The 22,342-nt window shown below is 38.6% G+C and overlaps 1 non-coding gene across 1 annotated transcript; it reads left to right on the top strand.

Moving 5' to 3' along the window:
• Nucleotides 1-21,466: 21,466 nt before the first annotated feature.
• On the top strand, nucleotides 21,467-21,573 carry LOC131167160 (small nucleolar RNA R71). Its single transcript, XR_009140019.1, has one exon. It is a non-coding gene; the product is annotated as a small nucleolar RNA R71 (small nucleolar RNA).
• The last annotated feature ends 769 nt before the right edge of the window (nucleotides 21,574-22,342 follow it).

The following is a 22,342-nucleotide window of genomic DNA, read 5'->3' on the forward strand; positions in this document are numbered from 1 at the left end:
GAGAGAGAGAGAGAGAGAGAGAGAAAGAGAGAGAGAGAGAGAGAGAGAGAGAGAGAGAGAGAGAGAAACCCAAAACTTAGGAGCTAAGCAACCCCAAAATATCTTTTTATAGACCTTTGACCCGAGGGATTTCATTGACGAAAAGGGGTCTTCGTCGATGAAAAATCTAGCATTTTTTCAAGCAATCGGCGACGTCGTCAACGAAGTCTGATATTTTCAATTTTTCGCCTCTTGGCTTTCCTTCGTCGATGAACCTCTGAATTTCATCGACGAAAATCCTACTACCTTCGTCGACGAATTCAGGCTTCGTCGACGAAGCCTGCAGAATTTCCATTTTACCCCTCTTTTACAAAATCAACTCCACATATAACAGTTCGGGTTCTTACACTTAAAAGCTCCTCGCAATCTTATCCATAACCTGCTGAGCCACGTTGCGTACTACTGCATCATAATCAGTCATGCCTGCACTTGAGGGCCCTGCTCCATCACTGCCACTTGCATGGGCACTACCTCCTCCTGGATCCATATTGAAAAACAATAAAAGTAACTTACAAACCCTATACTTATAGCTTACACACCTAACATAGTTCTTTATCTTAACTTCCTTAACTCATTCCTAACTCCAGTCTTACATTCTAGGAACACAACCTGACAATAGTTTACTATGGTTTTCCTGAAATTGTCATCCTAGAAAACACAGAAACCACCATGGAAGTTATGCCTCTAGACTATAAAACAAAACCTTAAATCATTTTCCTATACTCTGATATCATTTTCGCTGCACTCTAAAGTTTACAGAACCTAACAACCTAGTCTCAAATACCAAAACTGTAACGACCTGCTTATTTACCATTTTTTTTCTTTTTTTTCCCGATATAATCAATCTAGCAGATCATAATCAACCTGAACCCGTGGGTACCAGGGATATATCAGAAATACAACATGGAAGCCTAAGCAGCAGGAAACATAAAATCATATATATATCATACCACCATTCAACACAATACCAGAGTTTACTACATCCATAGTATATATCCCAAAATAATCAAAACCAACCCTAGGGTTGTCACCCAAAAATTCATCTGACCCTAACGAAAGACTTACCGTTCAGACAGGGTAAAACAACTAAACTTTAATGCTGCGGAGCTTTATCCGCTCTCCTATATGAGGCTCCTGAAATGTTCATATAATTTGGGGTGACACCTCTCAGTAAAGGGAAATAAACTAATACCAGTGTATGGCAACATGAGTATTTCCGTATTATAAATAAAAGCATACATAAGCATATTTAGTGAAACTGTCTAGATCATATCTAGGAAAAACATGTATAATCATAGCATGACAGAACATACTAGATTTCCATAAGCATATTTCATCTCATATAATAATGATACAAAAACAACTTTGGAAGGTTAGCTGGCTAGTCTCATGTATTACCCCCACATGACTGGGTTGTGTGGCCCGAAGGCGGGACCTGACAATAGCTGGCTGACCACTGCCAAGTCAAAGTAAATGTTTGTAAGTACGATGAGTCTGCCAGACTTGGTCCGTACACCAGGGGCACCAACACTTCAATAAACCACATTAGCTATCCATCCTCACGCTGCCCCATACGACAACGATAACACAATATCATGATGATCATGAACACATAGCTACGGTACCGTGCTCGTGCAAGCCTAAACCAAGCCAATCAGGTTCTGATAACATATAACATATTTTCAAATTGTGATACATTTCTATTCCATAATAATAATTATCAATTCAACATCATCATATCACATTTCATATATAACGTGAAAATCATCAGCCCTTACACCGACATTTCATATTTTATCAATCACGGCTCGTACGCCGTATCACATATCAAATAAGAGGCTCAGCCTGTACGCCGACATATCATGTAAAAAGCTCAGCCCGTACACTGGTATATCATATAAAACTCTCGGCCCGTATGCCGATATATTATATAAAACTCTCGGCCCATACGCCGATATATCATATAAAACTCTCGGCCCGTATGCCGGTATATCATTTGAAAAACTTTGTATCATTTAACATTTTTCCAAAAAACAGTAATTCATAATAAATTATACTCATGCCACACAAAATGGGTATTACATATATTTAAAACATATCGTCATTTGCAGCAGTATTTTTCCCAAACATAATGCCAATATATATTTATTTACTTTAAATTAAATGCTGTAAGATTATACATATATTTTCATAAAAGCAACTAGCTTAGTTTATCCTCTTACCCGATTCCTGAAAAATCCCTAAAATAATCAATCCTGCACCCACAGGGTTTCCTGTTCAACACCTTGAAAATGATATTCCCCAGAACAAAACTTCAGTATTTTCTTGACTACTACAATTCCTATAATTGCAGGAAAGTCAAATATGGAATAAAAACTCTTACCATGAATTTGGGATGGAATTCAAACTAACCCCACCAATGATCCACTCTAACAAATTTAAAGAGAACTTCCCCAGGAGTGTCGTGGTGGCTTCGAATCGTCGATCTTGCGAAGAATGAACCCAAAAATTAAGAGAGAATGGTAGGGAATTGAAGAGGAGAGAGAAGGTAATTCTGCGTGTGAATTTTCGGCCAAAAATGAAGTTTAGGATATTTATACACTGGCCTTCGTCGATGAGCCACATCATCTCGTCGATGAGGTCAAGAAGGATGTTCCTCGATGGACATTTGCTTCTCGTTATCGAAATTCAGAGATGGGCAAATAGTCTCTCGGTATTTTCTCTTCGACGAGACACGTCCCCATCAACGAGCTCCTCATGTGTACTCGTCGATGAACTCCCTGTGTTCGTTGACGAGGCCCTGTTTAAATACAATTTCCTTTTCTCCTTCTTCCATTATTTAAATACCGTAATTCCCCAAGTCACTACACTTAGGATATATCATGGACTTAGAGACCTATTCTTATACATGGAAAATATTTTCATAAAGTCTTAAATAAGTTTTCCAAGTTATACATTTAAGTTATGGAACCAAACTTTGAAAAATAGTAAATGGCCAAGTGGTCAGGAAACTGAGGGTTTATCATTAGGCGACTGATATGCTACTAACCTTGTTTTTTAAACGAATAGAACGAGAACAGGTTGTTGGCCTTACAAGGCTTAACATCTTATTTTGATGCTAACAAACAAGTAGAACTTAACATATTTGTTTAAGTGATGTATTTTCAGGAATCAATGATGAATGCAAGATTAAAGAATTCATGAAAGCTTGTACTTCAAAAAAGGATGATTATATCAAGCTTGAGGCATGGATTAAAACTTGAAGATCATGAGAGCATTGATATAAAAGAAAAAAAGCTTTAAGAATGAAAGCCCAAGTGATCAAAATGGAAAGCTTAAAGATCAATGAAGCTCAAAATCTAAAGTAATATTGAAAGATCAAGAGAGATAGATCTTGAAAGCTCACATCAAATTCAAGATCATTGGAGCTCAGCAATAAAGAGAACTCAAAGCAAAGAAGAGTCAAATGAGTCTTTAGGACAATTGTAAGTACTTCAAATAATTTCAATATGAATGCATGAAACTCTTAGGTTAATTTATTAGACCTAGATACCTTTTAAAATACTTGGAAAATATTTTTAGAAGGTCAAAAATTGTTTCAAAAAGGTTAGAATCATTTTTGGAATTCAAAGCACCAAAAAAAGTATTTCTTAAATGCTGTCAATTTTTCTACATCTGCATTGATGTACATTTTTCTTCATAAAAATGTTTTTAAAAAAAAATATGTTCAACATAAAAGTTTTAGGATTTTTTCTTAGCTTTCATTTGACACTCAAATTTGGAGTTACACAGAAAAATTTATGATCAAACTATTGAAGGGTGCGCAAAGTTGATAGCCTGACAAACGACTGTCAAGAACTGGACAGCCGTCTGCTAGTGCACTTTGAGGCATCTGTTCGTGTTTGGGCAGCTGACTACCACATTACTGTCCCTTTGGTTTAACTGGACAGACGACTACCAAAAATGGACAGTCATCTGTCATGCGATTGTTTTGAATTTTTTTCATAACGGTCAAATTTTTAAATAAGGTTGCTTTTGGCTCAAAATTTGTAAAAACTTGGGGAATACTCCAAGTCACTTGGGGATCAAGTTTCATACTTTTTTAGTTCTATAAATAAGCCTCAAAGATCATTGAAATTATGCACCAAGAATTCAATTCAGCAAAAATTCAAAATCTCTCTCAATTGCTCTCAAATTCCCAAGGCTCTCTCTTGCTCTCAACTTGCACGAATTCAACTGAGTTTTTGCTGATATTCTTCCACCAAAATTGTGCTACAAATTCTAAATCCTTCAATTATTGAAAGAATTAATCGGTGATATACTTTATTGAACTTATATTGTTATTTACTTTGAAGTATGTAGTTTGGAATTGTTGTACTAATCAGCTATATGAGGAGCAAATTATTTGTATGCATCCATTTGATTTATTTCTTATAGATTGAAAATTCCAAAGATTGTTTGGATCATTGGCTAAGCAAGGGGATATTTCTTAGAGAGGTGGGCTCTAACCTACTTAAGGAGTGACCGAACGAGGGGATATCATTTGGAGAAGGTGGGCTCTAGCCTTAACCAATGAATGTTGTAAAGGTTTGTTTCGCCCGTTAAAGGAATAGGTTTAGTAAATACTTTGATGGTTTGCCAAAGGTAAGGATGTAGGCTGGGTATAAACCAAACCTCATAAAAATCCTTGTCTCACTCTTTCTTTCCCTTACTCTTTATTTTCAGTACATATTTAAATTGCGTGGATGGTTTAAATTGGAAATCATATATACTACGCATATTTGGAAATCAAGTAAACTTGAAGTCTGATTTTGATTTGGGTTGCAAAAATCGAAAGGGAGTACGTTAGTTAAACCATATCTTGAGGAAACCATACGGGAGTACGCTACTTGGTAAAACATCCCAAAGATAAATTAACTGAGAGTTTATTTGAATTTTGAATATTGGGAAGAGTGTGAATATTGCATTGGATTTTATATTACATATCATATTAAGCAAATCAATTAATACAAGGCTTCACATCAGCAAACACAAATTATCATTCACTACAGGGCTTAATTCAAATTTATAACCAGGGCTGACAACAAAAGCTGAAAGTTGAATTTAATATATTGATATATTGTGGATGAATGGTTTAAAGTTTGAACGTGCTTATATTCCAAAGAGTGTTGAATCTTGCATACTTACATTAATCTAATAGTGCAGCAGTTAACTTATACTTGGGAAATTAATTGGTTGTTTGGTTTGAATATTGTGCTTAATTGATTGGATGTTTACATAGTTGTGTTGTTGATTGTACAAAAGAAACTAAGTTCTTGTGTGATTGGTAAATTAAAAAAACAAGTATAAAATTAATTAACTAAGAAGAAGTTCTCATAGGAATTAAAAGAAAATTTTAAAATCCAATTCACCCCCCCCCCTCTTGGGACTACACCTTACTTTTCACAAGCGACTGACTTATCGGGACCGGTCGACTGATCCAGTATTGACTTTCAAAATGTGCTATTTTTAAAACAGCTCAGGTGATGGACCCATCATGTCCAATCAACTAATGTTTATGTTTAAATTGTTAACAGTGCTAGTTTTTGTTTTCAAATTTGATTGAATGGTTTCCAAACTGAGAGAAAAATTGGGGAAAACATTTGAAACCTTTGTGCACAATATATATATATATATATATATATATATATATATATATATATATATATATGTATGTATGTATGTATTATTCTCACACATTAGGGTAGGAGACGACACACTTACGAATTGAAAACCTAGAGTTATACTGCTGAAAGTTTTTGAAAAGAGTTACTATGTGTTTTTGTGATTTCACACAAAAATCTAATTTTTTCTATTAAAATCCACACTCTATAACCAGATCACTGGTGATATACTTTCGAGCTTCATCTTATTTATTGATTTCTTTGAAGTATATTGATTCTAACATGTACTAATCTGCTCTTTTGAGGAGCATTCTTTTGTACAAAGAATATTGTTTTGTTTGTTTTATGATTGATGGTTTAGGGATGTTGAATCGTTTCCTAGTGAGAGGATTTTTCTCATTAGAGAGGTGGCGCCACCTTGATCGGAGAGAGGTATACTTCACCTGGTAACTAAGTGGAAAGGAAATCCTTAAAGCAGGTTGCTTGAGGCAAGGACGTTGGCTGCGACCGAAACCTTGTAAAAAATCTGGCGTTAACCTCTTCTTCCCTTACTCTTTAAATTCTTGCAAAATATAACCTACGTATATGCTTTATTATTTTCGAGATCTTGCTAAATATTAGAACTTGCTGAATATTGGTTTTAGCTGTGATTGAATCAAATTACTATATTGGTTGTATGGTTGTGTTGATAGATTGAAAATTCAAATGAGCATTATCTCTAAATTCTTGAGTGAAAAACTGAGGTAAAAAATTTGAAATTGATTATTCTATTGATGCACAAGTTGTAAAAAACTCAAGATTGAATTACGGAGTTTGTTTCTTGAAAACATCATTGAGAATTGCTAAAAATCAAACTCTGGAAAATTGATTAACTAAATTACTTGAAGTTTGAATTTGTATTATAATTTTAGATATCATATGCATATCTAGGATTCCCAATTGGTATAGTACGGTCATCGCTTAGACATTGTAATTGTGTGAGTGTGGAAGTTTAAATTAGCTAAGGGTTAAAGAAAATAGAAATTCCACAAATAAATTTTTAATAACCCAATTCATCCCCCCCCCCCTTGGAAATACATCCTAATTTTAGTATATTTCTTATGGAACCATGGCAAAAAAAAAAAAAAAAAAAACTTACTAGTTTTGGTAGCAAGAAAAAGAATTATTATTTGTTGACATGGCTTTATTACTTTTGAATTATTCAAAGTAATAATATAATGTTTTATCATGATTGTCAAGACACACTAGAAGGAAATTAAAAGAACTTAGAGTTGCAAAGTGATTTCTATCTACTTCTAATACTTTTTCCATCTTTTAGTTGTTAAAATCAAGCTACAAACATTTATGCATTCATATCCAGTGTTTGGTGTCTCGGTCCATTTTCCCATCGGGAATAAGCTTGTTTCCAAGTATCAAGATTCTTCATCTCTAGAGTATGGTGTTTTGCTCCATTATCCCACAAGGAATGAGCTTGTTTTCTAAGCCTAAAGATTATTGTGAGGACTCCAATGAAAGATCTTCAACACCTCCAATATCATGAAAAAGAGACAACACAGTCATTCCACCTAAGAAGATATTGTTCAAAACTAACAAATTGCCACTAGAAATGCTCATGTTCCTAATTCAATTATGTCAAGAGTAACTCCCCCTCAATAAAGAGAGCATAAGATGGCTTGCACCTGACTAAAGTAAAACTGACTTTTCATAAGTTTGTTTCTAAAAAGTAACATAGAATGTATTATTAAAAAACAAATAAAGAAGTGAGTTTGGCATCCCTTAATCATATATTTCAAATTTTTCATGGAAGTATGAAAGGAAATAGGAAATATTTTTGTACTTCATGGATGCGCAATAGAAGCTCTTTCACACACTCACGAATTAATCAACAAACAAGCAGTGCAATCACTCAATAATGAACGATAAGAAAGAAACAATCACTCAGTAATGAGAAGAAAAAAAAGTAACAATCAAAAGACACAAGATTTATGTGGTTAGGCAATTTTCCTACGTCCACGGGAGCAACAACTCTGATTCTCACTATGAACAATGTGAAGCTTACAATTTGGGTTACAAATATTGTTTAAGTACGAACCCTAAGGGTACAGGGATCTTAGATCCTATCTAAATAATCCCTATAGAAATCCCTAAAGGAAAATCCTCCAAATCCCCCAATCTAATCGTCTCTCGATTCAAAATCTGTAACCTGCGCCGAACGAAACCGTTGACGGTTTAAAGCTGAGAGCATCCTTTTTTGCACACTGCTTGAAACCGTCGACGGTTACCAAACCATCAACAATTTGCCCTCAAACCAGTATATTTCTCTTTTGCTCTTGTTCCCTTGCTTAACAAAGCTTTCCCGGTGCATGTGTTCCACTCAAATATGAGCCACATCCCCAATAAGATCCACTTTGGCGAATATTCATCACTTAGGAAATCTAAAAGCATAACTGCTACTCCACCCGAAATAGTAGATTGGCACGGTCTCTCGCCTAGAACTTGGAGACGTTGATCAAGTTTAAGCAATCCTTGAACTTGTTTGTTGTGACTGGCTTTGTCAGCATATCATCCGCATTGTCATACGTATAAACCTTCTTAAGTAGAAGTTCTCCTGAAGCATTTAGTTCCCTGACCTTGTGATACCGCACATCAATGTGCTTTGTCCTCGCACTCTGACTATCACACTACAGCTGAACTCCACCTTGTTGGAAACCTAAGTCTTTGACCAATCCTGTAAGCAACAATGCTTCCTTGGCAGCCTCAGGCACTGCCTTGTACTCAGACTTAGTAGTAGATAAAGCAACGAGTGACTGTACCATAGACCTCCAAAAAATGGGTCCTCTCACAAGGGTAAATATGTGTCCTATGGTAGACCTTCTATCATCCAAGTCTCCTATATAGTCAGCATCCATGTGCCCTACCACTGACTGATTATTTTATTGTCCACTGAACATGATGTCATATCCAGTTGTACCCCTGGTAGGCTCACCAAGGCTTGAGTCTTTAACTACCAAAAATAAATTTATAAACCTAACTAACCCAAGTTTAGTAGAACAGTGGGTAAGTCAGGTGTCGATCCATAGGGACTGGTGTGCAGTTGTTAACCATTTCTAGCCTAATTTTACTACACTTTGTGTAAAAAATAAAAAGCAAAGATTTTGAATGGTTTTTATAACAATTACTGAAAGCATGTAAATTTACGTTAACACTTCTCCTACAATGCAGAACTTAGATTATGAATCAAGCCTAGACTGTCATGCACACTAACTATGTCCAATCAGCTATTCATCTTTGGCTAATGGCTAAGTGAACCATTCGATGACATAGAGTAGCGAAGGTGCACCAATCATCCAGAGCACGATTGGGAACCAAGATATACTCTATCACAACGATCACAAGATTAACCCGTACATGAACCATAACCTAGTCCGTATAAGTGAATGAATCCCTCACTAGGCTATCCTTTACCCTAGGGTTTCAACACAAGCAAAGATGTAAACTTGCATGGAAATTAAAGTGCAGGTATTGAAAGTGCATGTATTTAAATGAAAGCAGCAAAGAAAGCACGTAAAATTGGCTTCAATTGCAACTCGAAAGTCTGTAATTAACGATCAGGATTACAACCAAGAATCATCTACTCTAAGCAGCAGTACAATTAACATGAAGGTTGTCAAAAGCCTTCGACAATTCCATGCACAAACTAGTACAAGAATTGAAATCGAAAGCAGTAAATCTATTCTACTTGGCTTTTAATGGCATTCTAGGTCTATCACTAACCTAAAAGTGGCCAAAGAGGAACCCTAGACACATAGTCAAAGCTATCTTTTATACCCAAAAGGGTTTACAAGGTTTAAAATTCAAAATAGGAAAGTTCTGTAGAAAATCACGCAAAGCAGTTTGTTGGCCCTTATATCTGTTGACTAAGTCGCACCTATGTCTTCCCTGGTCAAGCCTCTTAGGAATTCAGGAATTCAAACTTCAGGCATTCTCGACCTAATCACGCCTCTAAGTATTCCTGGTTGAACTGCTGGTCGAGACTCTTGGGATCTCTACTTTAGTAAATGTTCAATATCTTGACCTGGTCACCCCCTTCAGGGTCTCCTAATCGAGCTGCTGGTCGAGACTCTTGGGATCTCTAGCTTTGTCAGTCTTCAGATTCTCAACCTAGTCGCCCCTTAGGATCACTTGGTCGAGCACTTGGTCAAACTTTACAGCATTCTTCTTTCAGTATGAACCTTGGAGTCTTCTTCTTGTGACCTGGTCGCACCCTATGGTGGTTGGTCGCCGCATATAGTTGACCCATGTCTTCTCTCCTTTGATGCATTGAGGCTCTAGGGGCTTGGTTAAGCATCTAATTTGAGCTTTGTGCACCCCAATTACTCTATTGGCTTCTCACATTGCTTAACTCCTTGGTTTTAACCTGTCTTTTCTAAAACATGAACAAACCTTACATAACTCTGAACTATGATAACAAAGGGTAAATACATGACAAATAAAGACAAAACACATGTAAATGGGGGCCTAAAATAGTACATTTTAGGGACACATCACAACCCCCAACTTACACTTTGCTAATTCTCGAGCAAAGCAAAATCTAAGAAGACTAGAAAATCCTATCTACCTCCTCTTTCATGGGAAACACGATTGCATTTACCGTATGCAACAAGGCTTTAAACACTTAGGTAACCTTAGTGGATGAGTTGTAGACTTGTGAGGGTTTCCAAGGCGATACCAAAAAACACCAATCTCAGTGAGTCATTAGATAAGATCAACATATAACACAATCATGCCATTTCATATATAGGAATATAACCTAGTTACAAGTAGGCTCCTTCATACATAACTCCACTATACAAATATGTTGATTTAGGTGTAATCCCAAGAGGGGGGGGTGAATTGGGTATTTTAAAAATTCTTTGAAACCTATTTACCAATCAATCCCTATTTCTATGTTTAACTACTGGTAGTGACTTACGTCTGAATTAAAGTTATTTTATCAATGAATTCCTTTTTACCCAATTAAGTGCATGTAAAGTTATTCAACATACACAAGCAAGTAGGAAATTAAAATACGATGCAAAAAATAAAAAGGATAAGGGAAGAGAGAATGCAACCACAATTTTACGAGGTTCAGCCAACCCGGCCTACGTCATCACCTTGAGCAACCCACTCAAGGATTCCACTAAAATCCCTGCTCCTTAAATTGGGACGGAACTTCCCTTACAATCTGCTTCTTACAAGAGGCAAAACTCCCTCCTAATCCGCTGCTTACAAGAGGTGCAACTTCCTCCTAATCCACTACTTACAAGAGGTACAGCTCCCTCCTAATCCGCTGCTTACAAGAGGTACAGCTTCCTCCTCACACTCGGTTCACAACCTGAACCGTGTTTACAATTTAGGCTCAAATTTGCAAACACTCAATGTTGCTTCTAACAAAAGCTGGTGAGTACAATTCAAAGTCCTAGTACATAATCATATGATAAAACTTGAAGCTCAGAATGTATGGAAACGATACAATCGTTTATGTATGATATGCCTTAACACACAAATCCCTTTTTAACCAAAACTTTCAAGTAAAAATAAATTCGAACTAATTTGGAATAAACTAGGGTTCTTGGTTCACTTTGCAAAAATGCACACTTATGTAATTGAAGTGAACTAGTTAGCAAAAACTTTGTCTTGAATATACACTCAATCAAAATCACAAAGTTTTATTTCATGTACTCAATCACAAAATTGAGTATATTTATTTGCAGAAAATATCTCTCAATTAAAATTATAGTTCTAAGTACCAAGGATATTAAATCAAGCTCTACTGTATCTAAAGATAGATACTTTTAGAAACCACACACTTGAATCAAACCTTTCAATCAATCACACACCATAAATCAAATAATGATCTTGTTTAAAATAGCTTTGTATATGTATAGGTACTTTCAAGATCACCCTTTTAATCAAAATAGATTTTTCAATAATAAGCTCTATGAACAATATATATGTATATTTATATACTCTTGAATCAAAGACCAATCAACCAATAACTAAAAAACTTTATCAAGTAATGATCTCATCAAAAGCAATTTTTATATGTATATGCACACTCAAGATCAAACTTTTCTAATGATGTTGAATAACAAGTAATGAGATGAGAAGTTCTTGAAAATAATAACTTAAATGATCAAACCTCAATACCAAGTTGACAATCAAGATGTATAAGAGAGATCCCTTTGAGATTCTAAATTGATTTTCCCAAGCTCGATGAGTAGAAGTTGAAGTGTAGGCAATCGTAAATCAATAAGAGCAAAATTTTTAATATTCTTTCAACAAGATTTGTTCTTCTTTTTCTTGAGTGTCTTCCCTTTGTTCTAGGGTTTAGATATTTAGTATATATAGTGTCTTACCCTTAGAATTGATCTCAGCCGTTGGATCAATAAGATATCTCGCGTGTCTTTTTAATAAAGAACTAATTTTTAGGCTTTCCCACGAGTTCAAGCAATCGAACTCGACATTAGGCTCCTGAAGTGGCAACTTCAGGCGCCTGAGGTTCCAAGGTCAGGCGACCGAGGTACCTTTGCCAGGTTCTGTCTTTCCCCTTTAATTCTTTAGGCTACCGAACTTAATCTTCACGTTATTGAAGAAATTCTTCAGGCGCCTAAGGATAACTACAAGCTACCAAAATCCCCGTTTTCACACATATTCATTTCTAGTTTAAAATTCTACTTTGATTCTTTGCTTGGATCTTTTATAAAACAAATTTTCCATGATTTTAAAAACATTTCTAAGCCCATGTATGTACTCTAATGATCTACATGAAATGCATGAATCCTAAAATCATTCTAAGTTGTATTGAGCCTCAAGATAAATCATACGAAAATGTAAGTACATGAGTTCTAAATACCCATTCCCAAAACATTCTTGACCTTTTCCGCTTGCATTTTGATTCTTATACTCTTTGAGTTCCATGATGCTTTCTAAAATGTATAATCTTTACTTTATGGCGTCCATGACTTGTTATCTTTCCATGCATGCTTAATATAAGTCATATTCACAAACTCAATGCACAGATCAAACATCAAGTGATTTGTCATTATCAAACAGGATTGGACTCGTAGAGTCAACAAAATAACTTCAAAGCAAATCACTCATGCAAGTCTCAATAGTGTATAGCCATCAAGAAAAACACAACTCATAAAGAATCAATCAGCAATTGCAATTCACAGTTAATATCATCATATAAATTCAAGTATAGATAGGCAACATCACAAGGCATGTGTAAAGTAAATGATTCAACACACTTAAGTCACCCTTGGACACCTACAAAGTGGTCATCTTGACTCAGCCTCACTAGCATACTCTAAAAAACACTCAAGAAGATGGGTTCACTCTCATATGTGAGGAAGACATGCATAATTAAACATCCCACATACTTTGAAGAACTAACACTAAAAATGGGACTGAACTAGTCACATAAGAATGGGATCCAGCCTATTAGTGAGGTGTCTGGTCCTTCACCCTAGCGCCTTCTCACCTACTCCCCACATCTAACCAAGACCACCCTGGATTGACTTATTCATAAATCGGGCCTGAATACATCATATGCATTGTACAACTAAAGAAGCTTCACACATGTAAGGATAGTGTGCTATGTCCCCAGCTTGACCCTTTTGTATTTAGAGCAAGTACTTTATGTATTTTTCATATCTTTTCTTCTACTCATTCTTTTCTTTACACATTTTTCTTTCATGGTTAGCTAGTACAATCATCACAACTTTTGTGTCTTCATGCTACCGATAAGAAACTAAGCTCAAAAGGAGTTTATGACTTTTGTCTATCTCTAGTGGTGGCTCAATTTTCATATCTTGAGTAAGCTACAAAACCCAAGTTTATATCTCCCCACTAGATATCACCTCTAGGCTAGCAAATGCAAATATAAAGACTAGCATGCAAAGAATATCCAGGGAAGGAAAGTTAAGTTCTGTGAACTCAAAGTTCATATAAATGACTCTCACAAAAACAGAAGGCTCAATAAAACCTCACAAGGTGCCATAGTCTCCACAATTGTTCTCTCAGTGTTCTCAAGGAACCCTAAGTGCTACGAATCATGTGAAAGTGCGTCCTAGCCTTGTAAGTCCATCCTAGCCTTATGAAGTATCATATGAATACAAGAGCTTAAACCACAATATTAAAGTTAATGAATCATTAGTCAATCCACGTAGAGTTGCAAAACAAGTACATTGGCTATATCAAGTGGAACTACGCACAAGCAACTCAACAAAATCATTAGTGATGAGCCTAAGCATGTAACATATTAGTGATATAGAAGTATGTACAGGGTAGAAAAAATATTAGCATGGCATGAAACATATAATGTCACTAAAAATTTTAAAAAAGATGTGTCATTTTGGTGCTCAACACGTGCCGTGTAGTGGTTTCCTAACTCCTTACGCCCAACTTAAAACTTCAGTGTCCCTACTAAAGTGTGGAAAGGTAGAACCTGGAAAGTGTGGGAAAGGAAACATTGCACAGTGCTAAAAGATCAACAAGTTTAACCTGAGTCAGTAACAGCCACATAAAATCCAAAAATAAAAAGAGAACCGCAATGGTACACGAAAGCACAAAATACAAGTGAAGGCAAAAGCACCATGTATTTGCATTAATTTTATAGGCAGTACAATGTAGGTAGAAACATTACAAGCATAGGTACAACCATTCAAAATCATGGTGAGATGCAAGAAAAGAAAATACAGAAAAAAGAAAAGAAAATGCAAATGAAAAAGGTGTGCGTAAGCATAGTACATATGATGAAGAGCAAAAAATGGATCCCAAGCATCTAGCCTATCCTAGTCCTCCTCAGTGGACCTGCTGGCATCATAATCAAAATCGCCACCCTCTAGATCTCTCGATGCATCAAAAAGAGTACCAACATCGGACTGCCTATCCGCTTTAGAGTGTGGGATTAAAGCAACCTCCTCCTCCTCAGAAACATTTCCAAACACAACTGGCAAATCAGGTGAAGCTGGAGTAGGAGTTGGCATGCAAGTAGGAGCCTATGGGATTAGCGCAGGTGCCACTGGTGGAGCATCAGAAATAACTAGTGCGATGAAGTCCCTAGGAACAGTGGATTCCTCCACCAAACGGTGCAGAAGAGGGAAGACATCAAGGGGTGGCCTCACGTGAAGTGGTGTCAAAGACCATAAAACATCTATCAAGAGGATAAGGGCAGTCGTCATAAATGGAACTGGTGGGATAAGTGTCGAAGTGTCTGATGGCACAGTGGATGGCTCTATAGTAGTGCACGACACCTTAAAAGAATTCACAAAGGACTGAACCTAGCCCGTAGTGGTGGCTGGTGGTATATCTACGGTAGAGGCCTCTACCTCCTCCTCATTGGAGGACTCAACCTCGATCATGACCACCGGACTGGCCGATGGAGTTGCCTGAGAGGGGGAAATGACAGAGATGGCCATGGTGAAGATGGAGTTGATGATGATGATGCCTCCTTTGTGGTAGCGGGAGCTAGAGGGGCTGGAGGTATAGAAGGACCAAGGGTCAAAGTCGATATTAAGAATCTCGGAGAGTGGAAGGTCGCGAGTGCACTCAGGACACATACTTGAAGCACCTCAACCAATGCTTTGAATCCCTGGGAAATCGACTCCTTGGTTGTTATTAGCTCATCGCGTACCTCCACTTGGAATGTCTCGAACTCAATATGTAGGCAGCCCAGATTATCCCCTGCCTGAGGCATAGTGGGGGATGTTGATGGTGGAGGGGTCATCGCTGGTGGAACGGTCTTTAAAGGTGCCACCGCGAAAGTGGAAAGCTCCCTCTCTCTTTTTTCAGTGTGCAGTGAGGTGGAAGCACTAGTGGGCATGCGGACTCATCCTCGGGATCGTGAAGGAAGTCTGGTATGAGGAATTGAACCCCGGGACTCCCTAAAATGGAACCCACTGGTGAACCTTCAGCTTGACCGTGGTTTCCAACTGCAAGCTTTGGTGCCATGCCCTCTTAGTGGCGACCTCGTTGATGGGAATGTGTGCATCAGGATTCCCCAGGTTGATCTTCAGACACATCAACATCGACATGACAAGCTGAGCATATGGAATAAGGGGCCTCTTCGGCTCCCGTACAGTATGACCGCATCCAGTTTTTAGTGTCAACCTCCTCAGCTTCGAGTGCTTCACATTCTTTACATAGAACGTGACCATTTCGTCCATGATTAGCTGAGGGATGTCCACCATCATGTTGTTCTACATAATGAATAGGACTTGTAGATGGATGTCGCGCTGCTCAGAGTGTTGGGTGGATGTGCAAATTTTGTGTTGGAGAATCTAATCTAATAGGAGCAGGTAGTCTGGTACCCTACTTAACGTTGTGCACGTGTCGTGCTATATATTACCTCCATCATAATACTGGTCGTGAAACATTTGTCGGATGATATGGTGGATGTCTTCAGAATCAAAAGCGTCCCACGGTATGTCATCGACCTCTGTGTGAGACCGCACCCTATCAACCAAGGCAGGGGTGAGCTCAAACCCCATGCCCTGAACGATAGTGGACCAGACTCCTGTGTGCGGATCGTGCCGATAGAATTCCCGAATCAGTTGGGGATGATAGGAGGCGGTCGGTGGGGTCATATAATCGTTGAATTTTCTCCTTTCAAGGATCTCAATGCAACACTTATTCCATTTGTGGACCCGAGTCTCTTCCAGCCGGAATGCATGCATCGGCCTGAAGTGATAGTCGCCCAGGGTCATCCTCGAGGCCTTCGGCCTCCTAGAAGACTAAGCTAGTGGACTCTAGGTCGCTCGATCACTCAACAGTGCCAGTGCAGGTGGCTTATGCTTAGACCCATATGATGGCTCATTTCTCAACTGACTATAAACCCTCTTCCTATTAGAGGCAGAACAGAGGATTAAGGTTGCTTGGAGGCAAGCCTAGAGTCGAATCAGCGAGGCATTTTTGGAAGGAGAAGTATGAAAATAGTCAAGACGGTGAAGATCTATATAAGGGAGACGAGAGCTGCCAAAAGAAGAAGATGAAGGGGTACCAGTGCTGGACGGGGAAATGAAGAGCCCCAGCGTAGAGGAAAACCAAAGGCCAAAACCCTAAGTGCTTCAGACAAAGTGTCGCTTGCAAAGAGGGTTACCGAAGCTAGGGCCAGAGGTCACCAGAGGCTCAGAGCTGGTGAGGGAAGGTCAGGCGACAAGGTCGAGTGTGGGTGTGATGAGGATCGACCAAGAAATAAGGAGAATAGGAGTTGGAGAATCGCAGGAGAAAAAAGGTTTAAAAGGATTTCGTATAGACTCGACCTAGTCGCATCAGCCTTGTGCTGGTCGTGCCTAGTCGCACCCTCTACTTAAACAAGAACACTGACTCCCAACCAGGTTGCGCCCAGCTTAGTACTGGTCACGCACATGGTTGAACCTCTCGGTAATTTGAAAGTTTAGAAAAGTCCAAAGATTCAACAAGGTTGCGCCAAGGTAGTGCTCATCGCGCCCATGGTCGAACCTCTTGGTATTTTGGAAACTCATATGACTTTCAGGGCTTCGACCAAGTCGCACCTATGTGTACTAGTCATGCCCTGGTCGCACCTCATCAATCCTAAAACTTAATCTACGAACCTTAAACCCTATCTACACTACACTATACAACCTAAGGACTAAAAAGGAAAAATAAAAATACTAGGGTTGCTTCGTGGAAGCACTAAGTTTACTGTCTTCGGCTAGATGCAATAAAGGCTCATGTCGAACTCACCGTGGTTCAAAAATAAGGGGTTCTTCCACAATTTCCTTATTAAACCACATCTTACCTACCCATAGCCATTCCTCTAAACTGGAGGCCGAATAATGAATGGATAGAATCTGCTCATACGAGTCCTACAAGCCAGATATAGAAGGGCTCTTAGGCTAAAGTATATCCTTTAAAGGGTCCCTCCATAAAATTAAGGGAGCCACTTCCTCAACACATTCATCAATCATGTCAACGACGTCAACGGGGGGATGTTAGGAAGCATGGAATACATTCAACCTGAGTTGCATATTGCCAAAGGACACATCCATAATCCCAGTCCTACATTGAATGCATGCATTAGTCTTACTTAAGAATAATTGTCTCAATAGGACAAGGATTGGGTCCTTGGTTAAGTCCGAAGGTTCCATATCCAAGATAATGAAGTCAACAGGATAACAGAATTCCTCAACTTTGACCAAGATGTCCTCTATCACACCTCGGAGCCTTTTTACTGATCGATCGGTGAAACTCAAGGTGACTGGGGTGAGCTTTAGCTCTCCTAAATTGAATTTCTTATAGACCGAGTAAGGAAGGAGGTTTACACTTGCACCCAAATCTAAAAGAGTCCTGTCAATGGTGTAATTGTCGATTACAAAAGAGATGGTTGGAGCGACAGGCTCTTTAAGTTTTGGAGGAATGTGTCCTAATAGAATTAAGCTCACATGCTCGGCCAGCCTAACTAGCTTGTTCATGTGCACCCTCAACTTTCACTTCTACGTGCACGGATCCTTAAGGAACTTAGCATATGCAGGCACTTACTTGATAGCACCTAAGAGAGGAATATTGACCTTAACTTGCCTAAATGTGTCCATGATGGACTTAGTTGTGGTCTCCTTCTTAGATTTAGAGGATGCTTGAAAAGCTACAGGAAATGGCACAATAGGTACATAATGGGGAAGTGCTCCATCATTGGAGAGGTAGGTGTTTCGGCATGAGCTACCAAACTAGGAGAAGGAGGATTACATGGTTCATCATTGGGCTCTTCCCTTATCTTCTCCCCACCCTTTTCTTGGTCTAACTTCTCACCAACCCTATTATTTACCTCCCTACCACTTCAAAGAATGGTTACAGCTTATGCTTGCTCATTATATGACAAAGGTTCAGCATTCGGCTCACATTCTACCCCATATTGGCCCTTAGGGTTCACCAGAGGCTGACTTGGCAACTTACCCTCATCTCTCCTACTCAAAGAGGTAGCTAGTGGCCCCATGGTGGCTTCTAAATTGGCAATCGATTGGGAGTGAGAGTGGAGTAGTTGCCAATCAACTTGGTGATCAGCCTCAATGCCTTTGAGGGCTTTCAACACCATTGTTAGCTTTACCGTGATCCCAAGAGGGGGGGTGAGTTGGCATTTTTTTTTTTAAATTTAAGCTTTAGGTCAATCTCCTAACACTAGTATATTCACAACCCTATGGTCAATCTAGTACAAGTCATGTAAAAGTATATTAGAAAGTAAATAAAACAATTTAATCAAACATACATGCACCAGAAGGCAGTAAAGTAAAGGTGACAAGCAAAAATGTTATCGAGGTTTGGCCAATTGCGTACGTCCCCGCCTTGGCTAACAAGCACAAGGATTACCACAATAACTTGCTCACTTAAATGGGTGAAGCGGCACCTATACAAACCAAGTCAATTCAAGGGGCTGACCTCAATGGTTACATACAATCCTTATCGGGCTGGATTACCACCCCCTCAAGCCACACCTAGAAACACTCAGATTTTACAATCAAACGATACAAAAATAGTGCTTTCATGTAAAGCAGATTTGTATGCAAATGCACATAATCACATACACATCAATAGCATGAATACAGTGTAAGCTTAGTGATGCAAGATTTGTTCAATCAATACTCTACACAGTATAATCAATATGAAGCTCAAGAGTATTCAACACAATACAATCAGTGTGATGCATATGAGTATTCAACACAAGCAGAGACTTGGAATCTAGATAAAATATTTCAGTAGCACACCAATATTTCAAGTTTACTAGACAGATAATCAAACTAGTTCCAAAATGATTTTACTCAATGAAGTAAGCAGCACAATACTAGTTTGAAAAATTACTTGCTTGTTTGAAAAACATACTAGTTTGAAAAATTACTTGCTTGTTTGAAAAACCTTTGCACACCAAAACCAAAGCTATTGGACACTTGCAGTGGGATGCAAATATCCTAAGCTTCTTTGGTTTTAATCCCACGCAAGATTTATAACGGAGAAATCCGTGGGATAAACCTAGGCTAAGCTCCCAAAGAAAAGTCTCAAGCACACACACAAATGGGAGTATTAGCAAGGAACAATAATCACATAAACATAAGATAAGCTCTTACAAACTTCGATTTTATCAAATGGATGTAAACTTGAGAGTATTTGGGCAAAGGGTGATTTTTCAGTAGAGAGAATTTTTGGCTTAATCACTTTTTGCTAATCTCACTCTAATCATACAAATGAAGGCATATTTATAGCCAAGTGCAAAAATATAACCGTTTAGGACAAAATAGGTATTATTAAAAAAGTCCCAAAAGATTAAAATTTGATTAGCCCAAAATAACCCTATTTTACCACGGTTAAATTAATTTTAACTGGGAGAGGTTTGGGTGGCTGAACCTAGGTTCGGTCCCCTGAATAGACACACTAATAAAAGTGATTTGGGTGAGTTCGGTCACCCGTGTCAGAGTTCGGCAGCTCGAATCAAAGTTAGTAGCAAAGCTAAGTGACTTCGGGTGCCCGGTCAAACGTTTGGTGGCCCGAATCCTTGTGTTCGGTCGCGCGAGGGTAGTTTTGAACTAAAAATGTTGGTCGCCCGAGTTAGTGAACAGTCCCTTTCGAGGGGTTTGGGCGCCCGGGGAAGATGTGTGCATTTAGGGTTCAGTCACCCGAAGGCTGGTCAACATTTTGAATTTCAAAGTTCGGGCACCCAACTCCAAAGGTTCACTCACCCGAGACCTCTTATCTTGCTTAGTTTTGTTCAATTTTGAGCACAATTACAACCCACTTATATATTTCATGCCATGTGTGTTAATGTTGGAGCCTAGGGTCTTGTTATGGCCTAATTCAGCTTACGCTATATTCTGTATGCATGATGTGTGGGTGATAAGCATACAATCATAGCCTAGGTTACTATTATAGACTCATATAAATTATTACAGACCGATATGAATTACAATTACAAATTACAAGTCTTCGCGGTCTTCTTGTTTCTTCAAGTGTCCTGTCCTTCCTTGGGATATTTATTTGAGCCTGCACAAGCACTTGACAATCATCAAATGTCAATATTTGTCATTATCAAGATCGAGTGCGACCTATAAGGTCAACAACCGTCTCTAGAAAAGAATCATATTTGGACTAAGGAGGAGATGGCTGCTGATAAGATGAAGGTCTAGGGGTAGAAACAGGAGGAATTTGAGAGATTTGGAATGGGCAAGGAGGCAGAGCAGTGGGTGATTGCTAATGTCTTTAATCTTGAAAACACGGAGCTTGTGGCCTCCAAGAGAAGTTAGGATACTTATTCCACCAGGATTGTACGTGCTAGAGTAAGGATCATTGGTCGGCCTATCATACCAATTTTGGGTGGCCTTAAATTCCTCGTGCACAAACTCAAGCAGGGGAGGCACATGGGGGCAATTATAACATATGTGTGAAGGATCATAACAAATGGCGCACACCTCTGTACACGCCAAATGCTGAGGTTGCTATCTTAAGTACAAGAACTGATCTAACTTTTTCACTATAGTGTGAAAGGTGCGTGCAAGGTAATGGCTCGCAGCTAACTCATAGACTCCCTTAGGATTGGAAGAGGAAGGTTGGGACAGTCTACAAGTAGCAACAACATATTGCCGGCAAGGTTCTCGAAGAGAGCCCAAGCCTCATTCTCGTGTTTCATGAGGAAAATACCTTCATAAGATACATCTACCATGGATTGGTCTTGCTCAGCTAATCCTTCATAGAACGTCTGAACTAATAGCCACTTAGGGACTTGGTGATGTGGGCATTTGAGCAAGAGGTCCCTAAAGTGCTCCCGTGTCTCGAAAAATAGTTCTCCATCCAATTGTGAGAAACTAGTGAATCACCTTCCTCAGCTAGTTAGTCTTCCTAATTAGGAAGTACTTTCTTAAGAACTCATGTTGCATGGTGACCCAATTGGTGGCCGAGTTCAACTCTAAGGAATTCAGTTAGCATTTGGGCTTGTCCTTAAGAGAGAATGGGAAAAGCCTTATTCGAAGGGCATCATCACCAAAATTAGGTATGCGGATGATGGAACAAATTTCAAGGAATTGATTAAGATGCTTGTAAGAATTTTTATTCGAATTCCCATAAAAATTGGGAAGCATTGAGATGATGGAAGTCTTAATCTCAAATTGTGCCACCTCTACCTCCTAGAACCGGATACATAATGGCGAGGTGTATATGTTGGGTGTGAAGTAGTCTTCAAGGGGCCGAAAAGGCTGCTCCTCCACCACAGGTTGGTGGGGAGCCTAAGGTTTTGGGTTTTGAAAGGCAGGAACCGAAGGACGTTCAGGCATGACTTTAGGTTTTAGAAGACTTGGCTAACTCGGGATTAGAGGTGGATTTTCTAATACATCAATAGGATCTCTCAACATCGGGGTCTGCAGGGACTAACTCAGGATCCAACGAGCACAAACCCAGCATATACACATGTAGCGCACAATCAAGACTACAAAATATCAAATAAAAAATAAAAACAAAAGAAAACAAAGAAAAACAAAGTGTAGTACTCTAAGCTAGAAATTGGCTTACAACTGTAACACAACACCTGGCAACGGTGCCAAAATTTGGTAGGCTCACTAAGGTTTGGGTCCTTAATTACCAAAAATAAAATTAATAAACAT

Source organism: Malania oleifera, chromosome 10 (assembly GCF_029873635.1).
Source record: "Malania oleifera isolate guangnan ecotype guangnan chromosome 10, ASM2987363v1, whole genome shotgun sequence".
Lineage (NCBI taxonomy): Eukaryota > Viridiplantae > Streptophyta > Magnoliopsida > Santalales > Ximeniaceae > Malania > Malania oleifera.